A 10,000-nucleotide genomic window follows, 5' to 3' on the forward strand; every position below is an offset into this window, starting at 1 on the left:
TCAATTAAAAATGTTACTACGTCAACATTTCTCGACCATTTTGAAAAATTCCAACACCAATCATTCAGAACATTCAAATTTTTTAGTTTTTTTTTTTAGCATTTTCACAACAATTCCCTATTTTCCCGGAATTCCTAAAGTTCCATGAAATTCCCATTGAAATGAATGGGACATTTTTCAAAGTTCCACAACTCCCACATTTTGTATCCGATTCAAACCGTTCCAACTTCAAAATATTCAGCCTGTTCAGCAATTATGTGCTCTCCTTCAACCGTTTCAAAAAAATAATAAAATCCCAGATATCCTAGAATTACCAGGTTTCCGGGACATTTTTCCCATTCAAAATGAATTGGCCATTTTTCAAACTTGCACCATTTCCACATTTTTCAACCGATTCAAACCATTCCACCATCCTGGACATTCAAACCATCATTTTCCAAAGTAAAAAAAAATTCCAGGAATTCCCAGAATTCTCTGTTTTCCAAACCCTATTTTCCCCCTTTTTTCTGGTGACTACTCCTCCCAACCCACTTCAACCGTTCCACCGTCCAAACATTCCTCTTAATCAGGACAAAAAACAAAGTTGTTTTTTGAACTGGAAAAATTCCCGGTTTTCCCAAAATTCCAGGAATTCCGTAATAACATTTCTCAATTAAAAATGTTACTACGTCAACATTTCTCGACCATTTTGAAAAATTCCAACACCAATCATTCAGAACATTCAAGTTTTTTTTGTTTTCTTTTTAGCATTTTCACAACAATTCCCTATTTTCCCGGAATTCCTAAAGTTCCATGAAATTCCCATTGAAATGAATGGGACATTTTTCAAAGTTCCATAACTCCCACATTTTGTATCCGATTCAAACCGTTCCAACTTCAAAATATTCAGCCTGTTCAGGAATTATGTGCTCTCCTTCAACGGTTTGAAAAAAAATAATAAAATCCCAGATTTCCTAGAATTCCCAGTTTTCCGGGACATTTTTCCCATTCAAAATGATTTGGCCATTTTTCAAACTTGCACCATTTCCACATTTTTCAACCGATTCAAACCATTCCACCATCCTGGACATTCAAACCATCATTTTCCAAAGTTAAAAAACATTCCAGGAATTCCCAGAATTCTTGGTTTTCCAAACCCTATTTTCCCACCTTTTTTTCTGGCGACTACTCCTCCCAACCCACTTCAACCGTTCCACCGTCCAAACATTCCTCTTAATCAGGACAAAAAACAAAGTTGTTTTTTGAACTGGAAAAATTCCCGGTTTTCCCAAAATTCCAGGAATTCCGTAATAACATTTCTCAATTAAAAATGTTACTACGTCAACATTTCTCGACCATTTTGAAAAATTCCAACACCAACCATTCAGAACATTCAAGTTTTTTAGTTTTTTTTTTAGCAATTTCACAACAATTCCCTATTTTCCCAGAATTCCTAAAGTTCCATGAAATTCCCATTGAAATGAATGGGACATTTTTCAAAGTTCCACAACTCACACATTTTGTATCCGATTCAAACTGTTCCAACTTCAAAATATTCAGCCTGTTCAGCAATTATGTGCTCTCCTTCAACCGTTTCAAAAAAATAATAAAATCCCAGATTTCCTAGAATTACCAGTTTTCCGGGACATTTTTCCCATTCAAAATGAATTGGCCATTTTCCAAACTTGCACCATTTCCACATTTTTCAACCGATTCAAACCATTCCACCATCCTGGACATTCAAACCATCATTTTTCAAAGTAAAAAAAAATTCCAGGAATTCCCAGAATTCTCTGTTTTCCAAACCCTATTTTCCCCCTTTTTTCTGGCGACTACTCCTCCCAACCCACTTCAACCGTTCCACCGTCCAAACATTCCTCTTAATCAGGACAAAGAACAAAGTTGTTTTTTGAACTGGAAAAATTCCCAGTTTTCCCAAAATTCCAGGAATTCCGTAATAACATTTCTCAATTAAAAATGTTCCTACGTCAACATTTCTCGACCATTTTGAAAAATTCCAACACCAATCATTCAGAAAATTCAAGTTTTTTTGTTGTTGTTTTTTTTTTAGCATTTTCACAACAATTCCCTATTTTCCCGGAATTCCTAAAGTTCCATGAAATTCCCATTGAAATGAATGGGACATTTTTCAAAGTTCCACAACTCCCACATTTTGTATCCGATTCAAACCGTTCCAACTTCAAAATATTCAGCCTGTTCAGGAATATTATGTGCTCTTCAACCGTTTAAAAAAAATAAAATCTCAGATTTCCCAGAATTCCCAGTTTTCCGGGACATTTTTCCCATTCAAAATGATTTGGCCATTTTTCAAACTTGCACCATTTCCACATTTTTCAACCGATTCAAACCATTCCACCATCCTGGACATTCAAACCATCATTTTCCAAAGTTAAAAAACATTTCCAGGAATTCCCAGAATTCTTGGTTTTCCAAACCCTATTTTCCCACCTTTTTTCTGGCGACTACTCCTCTCAACCCACTTCAACAGTTTTTTTTTAACTGGAAAAATTCCCGGTTTTCCCAAAATTCCAGGAATTCCGTAATAACATTTCTCAATTAAAAATGTTACTACGTCAACATTTCTCGACCATTTTGAAAAATTCCAACACCAATCTTTTTTTTTTTTCTTTTTTTTTTTTTTTTTTTAGCATTTTCACAACAATTCCCTATTTTCCCGGAATTCCTAAAGTTCCATGAAATTCCCATTGAAATGAATGGGACATTTTTCAAAGTTCCACAACTCCCACATTTTGTATCCGATTCAAACCGTTCCAACTTCAAAATATTCAGCCTGTTCAGCAATTATGTGCTCTCCTTCAACCGTTTCAAAAAAATAATAAAATCCCAGATATCCTAGAATTACCAGGTTTCCGGGACATTTTTCCCATTCAAAATGAATTGGCCATTTTCCAAACTTGCACCATTTCCACATTTTTCAACCGATTCAAACCATTCCACCATCCTGGACATTCAAACCATCATTTTTCAAAGTAAAAAAAAATTCCAGGAATTTCCAGAATTCTCTGTTTTCCAAACCCTATTTTCCCCCTTTTTTCTGGCGACTACTCCTCCCAACCCACTTCAACCGTTCCACCGTCCAAACATTCCTCTTAATCAGGACAAAGAACAAAGTTGTTTTTTGAACTGGAAAAATTCCCAGTTTTCCCAAAATTCCAGGAATTCCGTAATAACATTTCTCAATTAAAAATGTTACTACGTCAACATTTCTCGACCATTTTGAAAAATTCCAACACCAATCATTCAGAACATTCAAGTTTTTTAGTTGTTTTTTTTTAGCATTTTCACAACAATTCCCTATTTTCCCAGAATTCCTAAAGTTCCATGAAATTCCCATTGAAATGAATGGGACATTTTTCAAAGTTCCACAACTCCCACATTTTGTATCCGATTCAAACCGTTCCAACTTCAAAATATTCAGCCTGTTCAGGAATTATGTGCTCTCCTTCAACCGTTTAAAAAAAATAAAATCCCAGATTTCCCAGAATTCCCAGTTTTCCGGGACATTTTTCTCATTCAAAATGAAGTGGCCATTTTTCAAACTTGCACCATTTCCACATTTTTCAATCAATTCAAACCATTCCACCATCCTGGACATTCAAACCATCATTTTCCAAAGTAACATTTTTTTTCCAGGAATTCCCAGATTTCTCGGTTTTCCAAACCCTATTTCCACCCTTTGATCTGGCGACTACTCCTCCCAACCCACTTCAACCGTTCCACCGTCCAAACATTCCTCTTAATCAGGACAAAGAACAAAGTTGTTTTTTGAACTGGAAAAATTCCCAGTTTTCCCAAAATTCCAGGAATTCCGTAATAACATTTCTCAATTAAAAATGTTACTACGTCAACATTTCTCGACCATTTTGAAAAATTCCAACACCAACCATTCAGAAAATTCAAGTTTATTTTTTTTGTTTTTTTTTTAGCATTTTCACAACAATTCCCTATTTTCCCGGAATTCCTAAAGTTCCATGAAATTCCCATTGAAATGAATGGGACATTTTTCAAAGTTCCACAACTCCCACATTTTCTATCCGATTCAAACCGTTCCAACTTCAAAATATTCAGCCTGTTCAGCAATTATGTGCTCTCCTTCAACCGTTTGAAAAAAATAAAATCCCAGAATTCCCAGTTTTCCGGGACATTTTTCTCATTCAAAATGAATTGGCCATTTTAAAAACTTGCACCATTTCCACATTTTTCAATCGATTCAAACCATTCCACCATCCTGGACATTCAAACCATCATTTTCCAAAGTACATTTTTTTTTCCAGGAATTCCCAGAATTCTCTGTTTTCCAAACCCTATTTCCCCCTTTTTTCTGGCGACTACTCCTCCCAACCCACTTCAACCGTTCCACCGTCCAAACATTCCTCTTAATCAGGACAAAAAACAAAGTTGTTTTTTGAACTGGAAAAATTCCCGAAATTCCAGGAATTCCGTAATAACATTTCTCAATTGAAAATGTTACTACGTCAACATTTCTCGACCATTTAGAAACCTTCTAACACCAATCATTCAGAACATTCAAGTTTTTCTTTTTTTTAGCATTTTCACAACAATTCCCTATTTTCCCGGAATTCCTAAAGTTCCATGAAATTCCCATTGAAATGAATGGGACATTTTTCAAAGTTCCACAACTCCCACATTTTGTATCCGATTCAAACCGTTCCAACTTCAAAATATTCAGCCTGTTCAGGAATTATGTGCTCTCCTTCAACCGTTTAAAAAAAATAAAATCCCAGAATTCCCAGTTTTCCGGGACATTTTTCTCATTCAAAATGAATTGGCCATTTTTCAAACTTGCACCATTTCCACATTTTTCAATCGATTCAAACCATTCCACCATCCTGGACATTCAAACCATCATTTTCCAAAGTACATTTTTTTTTCCAGGAATTCCCAGAATTCTCTGTTTTCCAAACCCTATTTCCCCCTTTTTTCTGGCGACTACTCCTCCCAACCCACTTCAACCGTTCCACCGTCCAAACATTCCTCTTAATCAGGACAAAAAACAAAGTTGTTTTTTGAACTGGAAAAATTCCCGAAATTCCAGGAATTCCGTAATAACATTTCTCAATTGAAAATGTTACTACGTCAACATTTCTCGACCATTTAGAAACCTTCTAACACCAATCATTCAGAACATTCAAGTTTTTCTTTTTTTTAGCATTTTCACAACAATTCCCTATTTTCCTGGAATTCCTAAATTTCCATGAAATTTCCATTGAATTGAATGGGACATTTTTCAAAGTTCCACAACTCCCACATTTTGTATCCGATTCAAACCGTTCCAACGTCAAAATATTCAGCCTGTTCAGGAATTATGTGCTCTCCTTCAACCGTTTAAAAAAATAAAATCCCAGATTTCCCAGAATTCCCAGTTTTCCGGGACATTTTTCTCATTCAAAATGAATTGGCCATTTTTCAAACTTGCACCATTTCCACATTTTTCAACCGATTCAAACCATTCCACCTTCAACACATTCAATTCATCCTGGAAATTCAAACAACCGTCTTTCCCACCGTCAAACGGCGTTACAAATGCGCCCGTTGTCTGCCGCGACTCATCCAGGGGTTGCGCGGGCCACCTTCACAAACGTCTTTTCCTTTGGTTTAAGAGTAACACGTCCATTAAAGGTAAACCGATTAGTTCCAGCGCCAACAAAGACGTCCATGTTGCGGTTGTCATTTCTCACTCTTCCCAACGAGGTACATATCTAGTCAACGACAGTTTTGGCTGCTTTTCCCTTTGTGTTTGGCAGACCCTACTGGAGAGACCTGTGTGAAGTTGGCCGAAAAACTGGTCTCTCTCAGCCCATCCCCAATACTACACTGATGTCCTCTGTTGGTACAAAAGTGCCTTAGACTCTTTCTCCGATTACTCTCCCTTCATGGATTCTGGTACCAGTGACCCCAACACCCTGTTCTCTGCCATCAAGACATCCTACAAACCCAGTGCCAATATCATCTGATCAGTCACGAGCAACAACTGGAACTCCTACCTCTCTTTCTTTAATACCAAAGGTATTTACAGAACTCTAGACACTCCACACATTCTCCCTTTCCTTCTACTGCCTGGTTTAGAACTACTCAAGTCCTCTCCCGGTTTTCCATGGTCACGCAATCTTCAAACGCTTGGAAAACTCAAGCTTTTTACCTGAACATCCAGCTTCATCTCCCCATCAATCAATCAATCAATCACCAGTGCCTCAAAGGGCTTCGCAAACCACAACGAGATCCGGGGCAAGTGAAAACTCCAAAAGCCCAAGACGGGACAAAGAAGACACCTTGGGAAAGGGGCCGTAGACGTGGGGAAGGTCTCCTGGCTGCAATGGATGCCGAGTCGGTACAGTTGGTCGTAGGAGGTCTTCGTCCATCTTCACCAACTGATGCGTGGAGGTGTGGTCCAGTCAGGACTCGCCATCACCCCCGATTCTGAAGACTCATCGCTTGTCCCCGCAATTTCCCACTCTGTCTTTCTTGCCTACCCAGTGGCCTAGTGGTTGGAGTGTCCGCCCTGAGATTGGTAGGTTGTGAGTTCAAATCCCGGCCGAGTCATACCAAAGACTATAGTCCAACTTTAGACCAATTGATCTGCCAGTTTGGTGGCCACGGATGAAGCGCCGGCTGTCCAAAGTCGGGACCCAGCGTCGGTTGGGGACGTCTCTGCGCTGCTGACCTGTCTCCGCTCGGGATGGTCTCCTGCTGGCCCCACTATGGACTGGACTCTCACTATTATGTTAGATCTACTATGGACTAGACTCTCACTATTATGTTAGATCCACTATGGACTGGACTCTAACTATTATGTTAGATCTACTATGGACTAGACTCTCACTATTATGTTACATCCACTATGGACTGGATTCTCACAATATTATGTTAGATCCACTATGGACTGGACTCTCACTATTATGTTACATCCACTATGGACTGGACTCTCACACTATTATGTTACATCCACTATGGACTGGACTCTCACTATTATGTTAGATCTACTATGGACTGGACTCTCACTATTATGTTAGATCCACTATGGACTGGACTCTAACTATAATGTTAGATCTACTATGGACTAGACTCTCACTATTATGTTACATCCACTATGGACTGTATTCTCACTATTATGTTAGATCCACTATGGACTGGACTCTCACTATTATGTTAGATCCACTATGGACTGCACTCTCACACTATTATGTTAGATCCACTATGGACTGGACTCTCACTATTATGTTAGATCCACTATGGACTGGACTCTCACACTATTATGTTACATCCACTATGGACTGGACTCTCACACTATTATGTTAGATCCACTATGGACTGGACTCTCACACTATTATGTTACATCCACTATGGACTGGACTCTCACTATTATGTTAGATCCACTATGGACTGGACTCTCACACTATTATGTTAGATCCACTATGGACTGGACTCTCACTATTATGTTAGATCCACTTTGGACTGGATTCTCACTATTATGTTAGATTCACCATGAACTGGACTCTCACTATTATGTTAGATCCACTATGGACTGGACTCTCACACTATTATGTTAGATCCACTCGACGTCCATTGCACCGGTCGCCCTGGGGGTGGGGTCCCCACATTTGCGGTCCTCTCCAAGGTTTCTCATTGTCCCATTGGGTTGAGTTTTTCCTTGCCCGTCGTGGCTTGTGCAGCCCTTTGAGACACTGGTGATTTAGGGCTATATAAGTAAACATTGATTGATTGAAGACTATAAGAATGGGAGCCGGTGGTTGGGGACCACTGATCTACATCAACTATATGACTTGCCAGAGTAGCTGGACAGGACAAAAAAAAAAGACACAAATTAGCCTTCATACTTTTGAGCCAATATTAAGCTATACATGAAGCTAGAACGCACGTCTACAACACTACATACATCTAGTGGAGCAATACTGGGACCAAAACCATTCAATCTTGATATAAAGGACATTTGTAAAGTTACCAAAGTAGTGTTACGTGTATATAACCTGCGAGCCAAGAATGTCCGACAAGTATCAAGAGAAGAATATCATCTTGGAGGGGGAAAAAAAGTGTTTTAAAACATCTGTATGCACGAACAACACTGAAACATTGAGCATTACAGCGGGAAGGAAAGGGTCGACGCACAATGAATGCACTGATGTGACCTGTCATGTCTGTGTAATCATGTTTTGTTTACTTATTGGACTCTTTAGTTTCTGGCTTTTCACTCCCTTGTCTTGTTTCCATGATTACCCCATTAGTTTCACCTGTTCCACGTTTGGACTCATTGTGCACTCTTGTTTGTCACCATAGCAACCCATTAGTTTTCACCTGTCACGTCACGCACCTGTTTCACGTTTTGAGCCACGCACCTGTTTTCGTTAATCATGTCTGTAGTATTTAAGTTCATTGTTTTCAGTTTGTCTTGCTGGTGACATCCCCACATTTATGCCCTGCACATTTCTGACACTTTTTTCACGTCCATCGTTCACGCTGCTCCTTTTTGTCCATGCCAAGTACCGTATTTTCCGCACCATAAGCCGCCCTGGGTTATAAGCCGCGCCTTCAATGAACGGCATATTTCAAAACTTTGTCCACCTATAAGCCGCCCCGTGTTGTAAGCCGCTTCTAACTGCGCTAAAGGGAATGTCAAAAAAACAGTCAGATAGGTCAGTCAAACTTTAATAATATATTAAAAACCAGCGTGATGTGGGCGCGCATGGAGTCGTATATCAACATGGACGGAGCTGCGTGAAAAAAGCCACCCGGCCTCTTCGCGTAAACTTCCCTTTACCACTCGCTCATCTTTTCTTCATCCATCCATCCCTTCGAGTTAGCTTTTATGATGACGCCGGCTGGAAAGGTCTCTTTTGGCAAGGTCTTCCTTTTGAATATCACCATGGGTGGAAGTTTCTGGCCATTAGCATGGCAAGCTAGAACCACAGTGAAGGATGACTTCTCATTCCCTGTGGTGCGAATATTCACCGTACGTGCTCCCGTTGTATCCACAGTGCGGTTCACAGGAATATCAAAAGTCAGTGGAACCTCGTCCATGTTGATAATGTTCTCTGGCCGGATCTTTTTTTCAGCTATCTTGTTTTTACAATATGCACGGAAAGTAGCCAGCTTTTCTTGAAAGTCTTTAGGCAGTTGCTGTGAAATAGTAGTCCGTGTGCGGATGGAGAGATTGCGTCTTTTCATGAACCGGATCCCTGTCGCTTAGTAGGAGCCATTTTGTGGTCTTTACAAATGTAAACACACAAAGGAAATGAAACGTAATATCCGCGCGCTTTTTCTTCTTCTACGCGGGCGGGTGGTTGCTTACAGTAGACGAAGAAGCGCTTCCTGTTCTATGGGGGCGGGTGCTTACCTTGGCGGTTGCTTGCGTAGAAGAAGAAGCACTTCCTCTTCTACGGGGAAAAAAGATGGCGGCTGTTTACCGTAGTTGCGAGACCGAAACTTTATGAAAATGAATCTTAATATTAATCCATATATAAAGCGCACCGGGTTAAAAGCCGCACTGTCAGCTTTTAACTAAATTTGTGGTTTTTAGGTGCGGCTAATAGTGCGGGAAATACGGTACCCATTAGTTTCACCTGTTCCACGTTTGGACTCATTGTGCACTCTTGTTTGTCACCATAGCAACCCATTAGTTTTCACCTGTCACGTCACGCACCTGTTTCACGTTTTGAGCCACGCACTTGTTTTCGTCAATCATATTGACTGGTGCTTTTAGATCTGTCTGCTGCGTTCGACACCGTCGACCACGCCACCTTAATCACTCGTCTTGAGAACTGTGTGGGCATTAAGGGCGCCGCCCTCAACTGGTTCCGGTCGTACCTAACCGACAGGAGTTTTTGTGTAAAAGTAGACAGTTTTATGTCGTCCACAGCTCCTTTACCACATGGGGTCCCCCAGGGTTCAATCCTTGCCCCAATTTTATTTGCGCTTTACCTTCTCCCCCTTGGTTCTATTTTTA

At 39.9% G+C, this 10,000-nt stretch overlaps 1 protein-coding gene across 2 annotated transcripts in view; it reads left to right on the plus strand.

The window, feature by feature from the left end:
* The window catches only part of LOC133572828 (uncharacterized), a 47,286-nt gene that overhangs the window by 37,098 nt on the left and 188 nt on the right, over positions 1-10,000 (plus strand). For both annotated transcript variants that reach the window (XM_061925866.2, XM_061925864.2), the window contains one exon: positions 5,787-10,000. This exon is cut by the window's right edge and continues 188 nt beyond it. The gene's annotated coding sequence lies outside the window, so the exon portion shown is untranslated. The remainder of the gene's footprint in view (positions 1-5,786) is intronic.

Source organism: Nerophis lumbriciformis, linkage group LG30 (assembly GCF_033978685.3).
Source record: "Nerophis lumbriciformis linkage group LG30, RoL_Nlum_v2.1, whole genome shotgun sequence".
NCBI lineage: Eukaryota > Metazoa > Chordata > Actinopteri > Syngnathiformes > Syngnathidae > Nerophis > Nerophis lumbriciformis.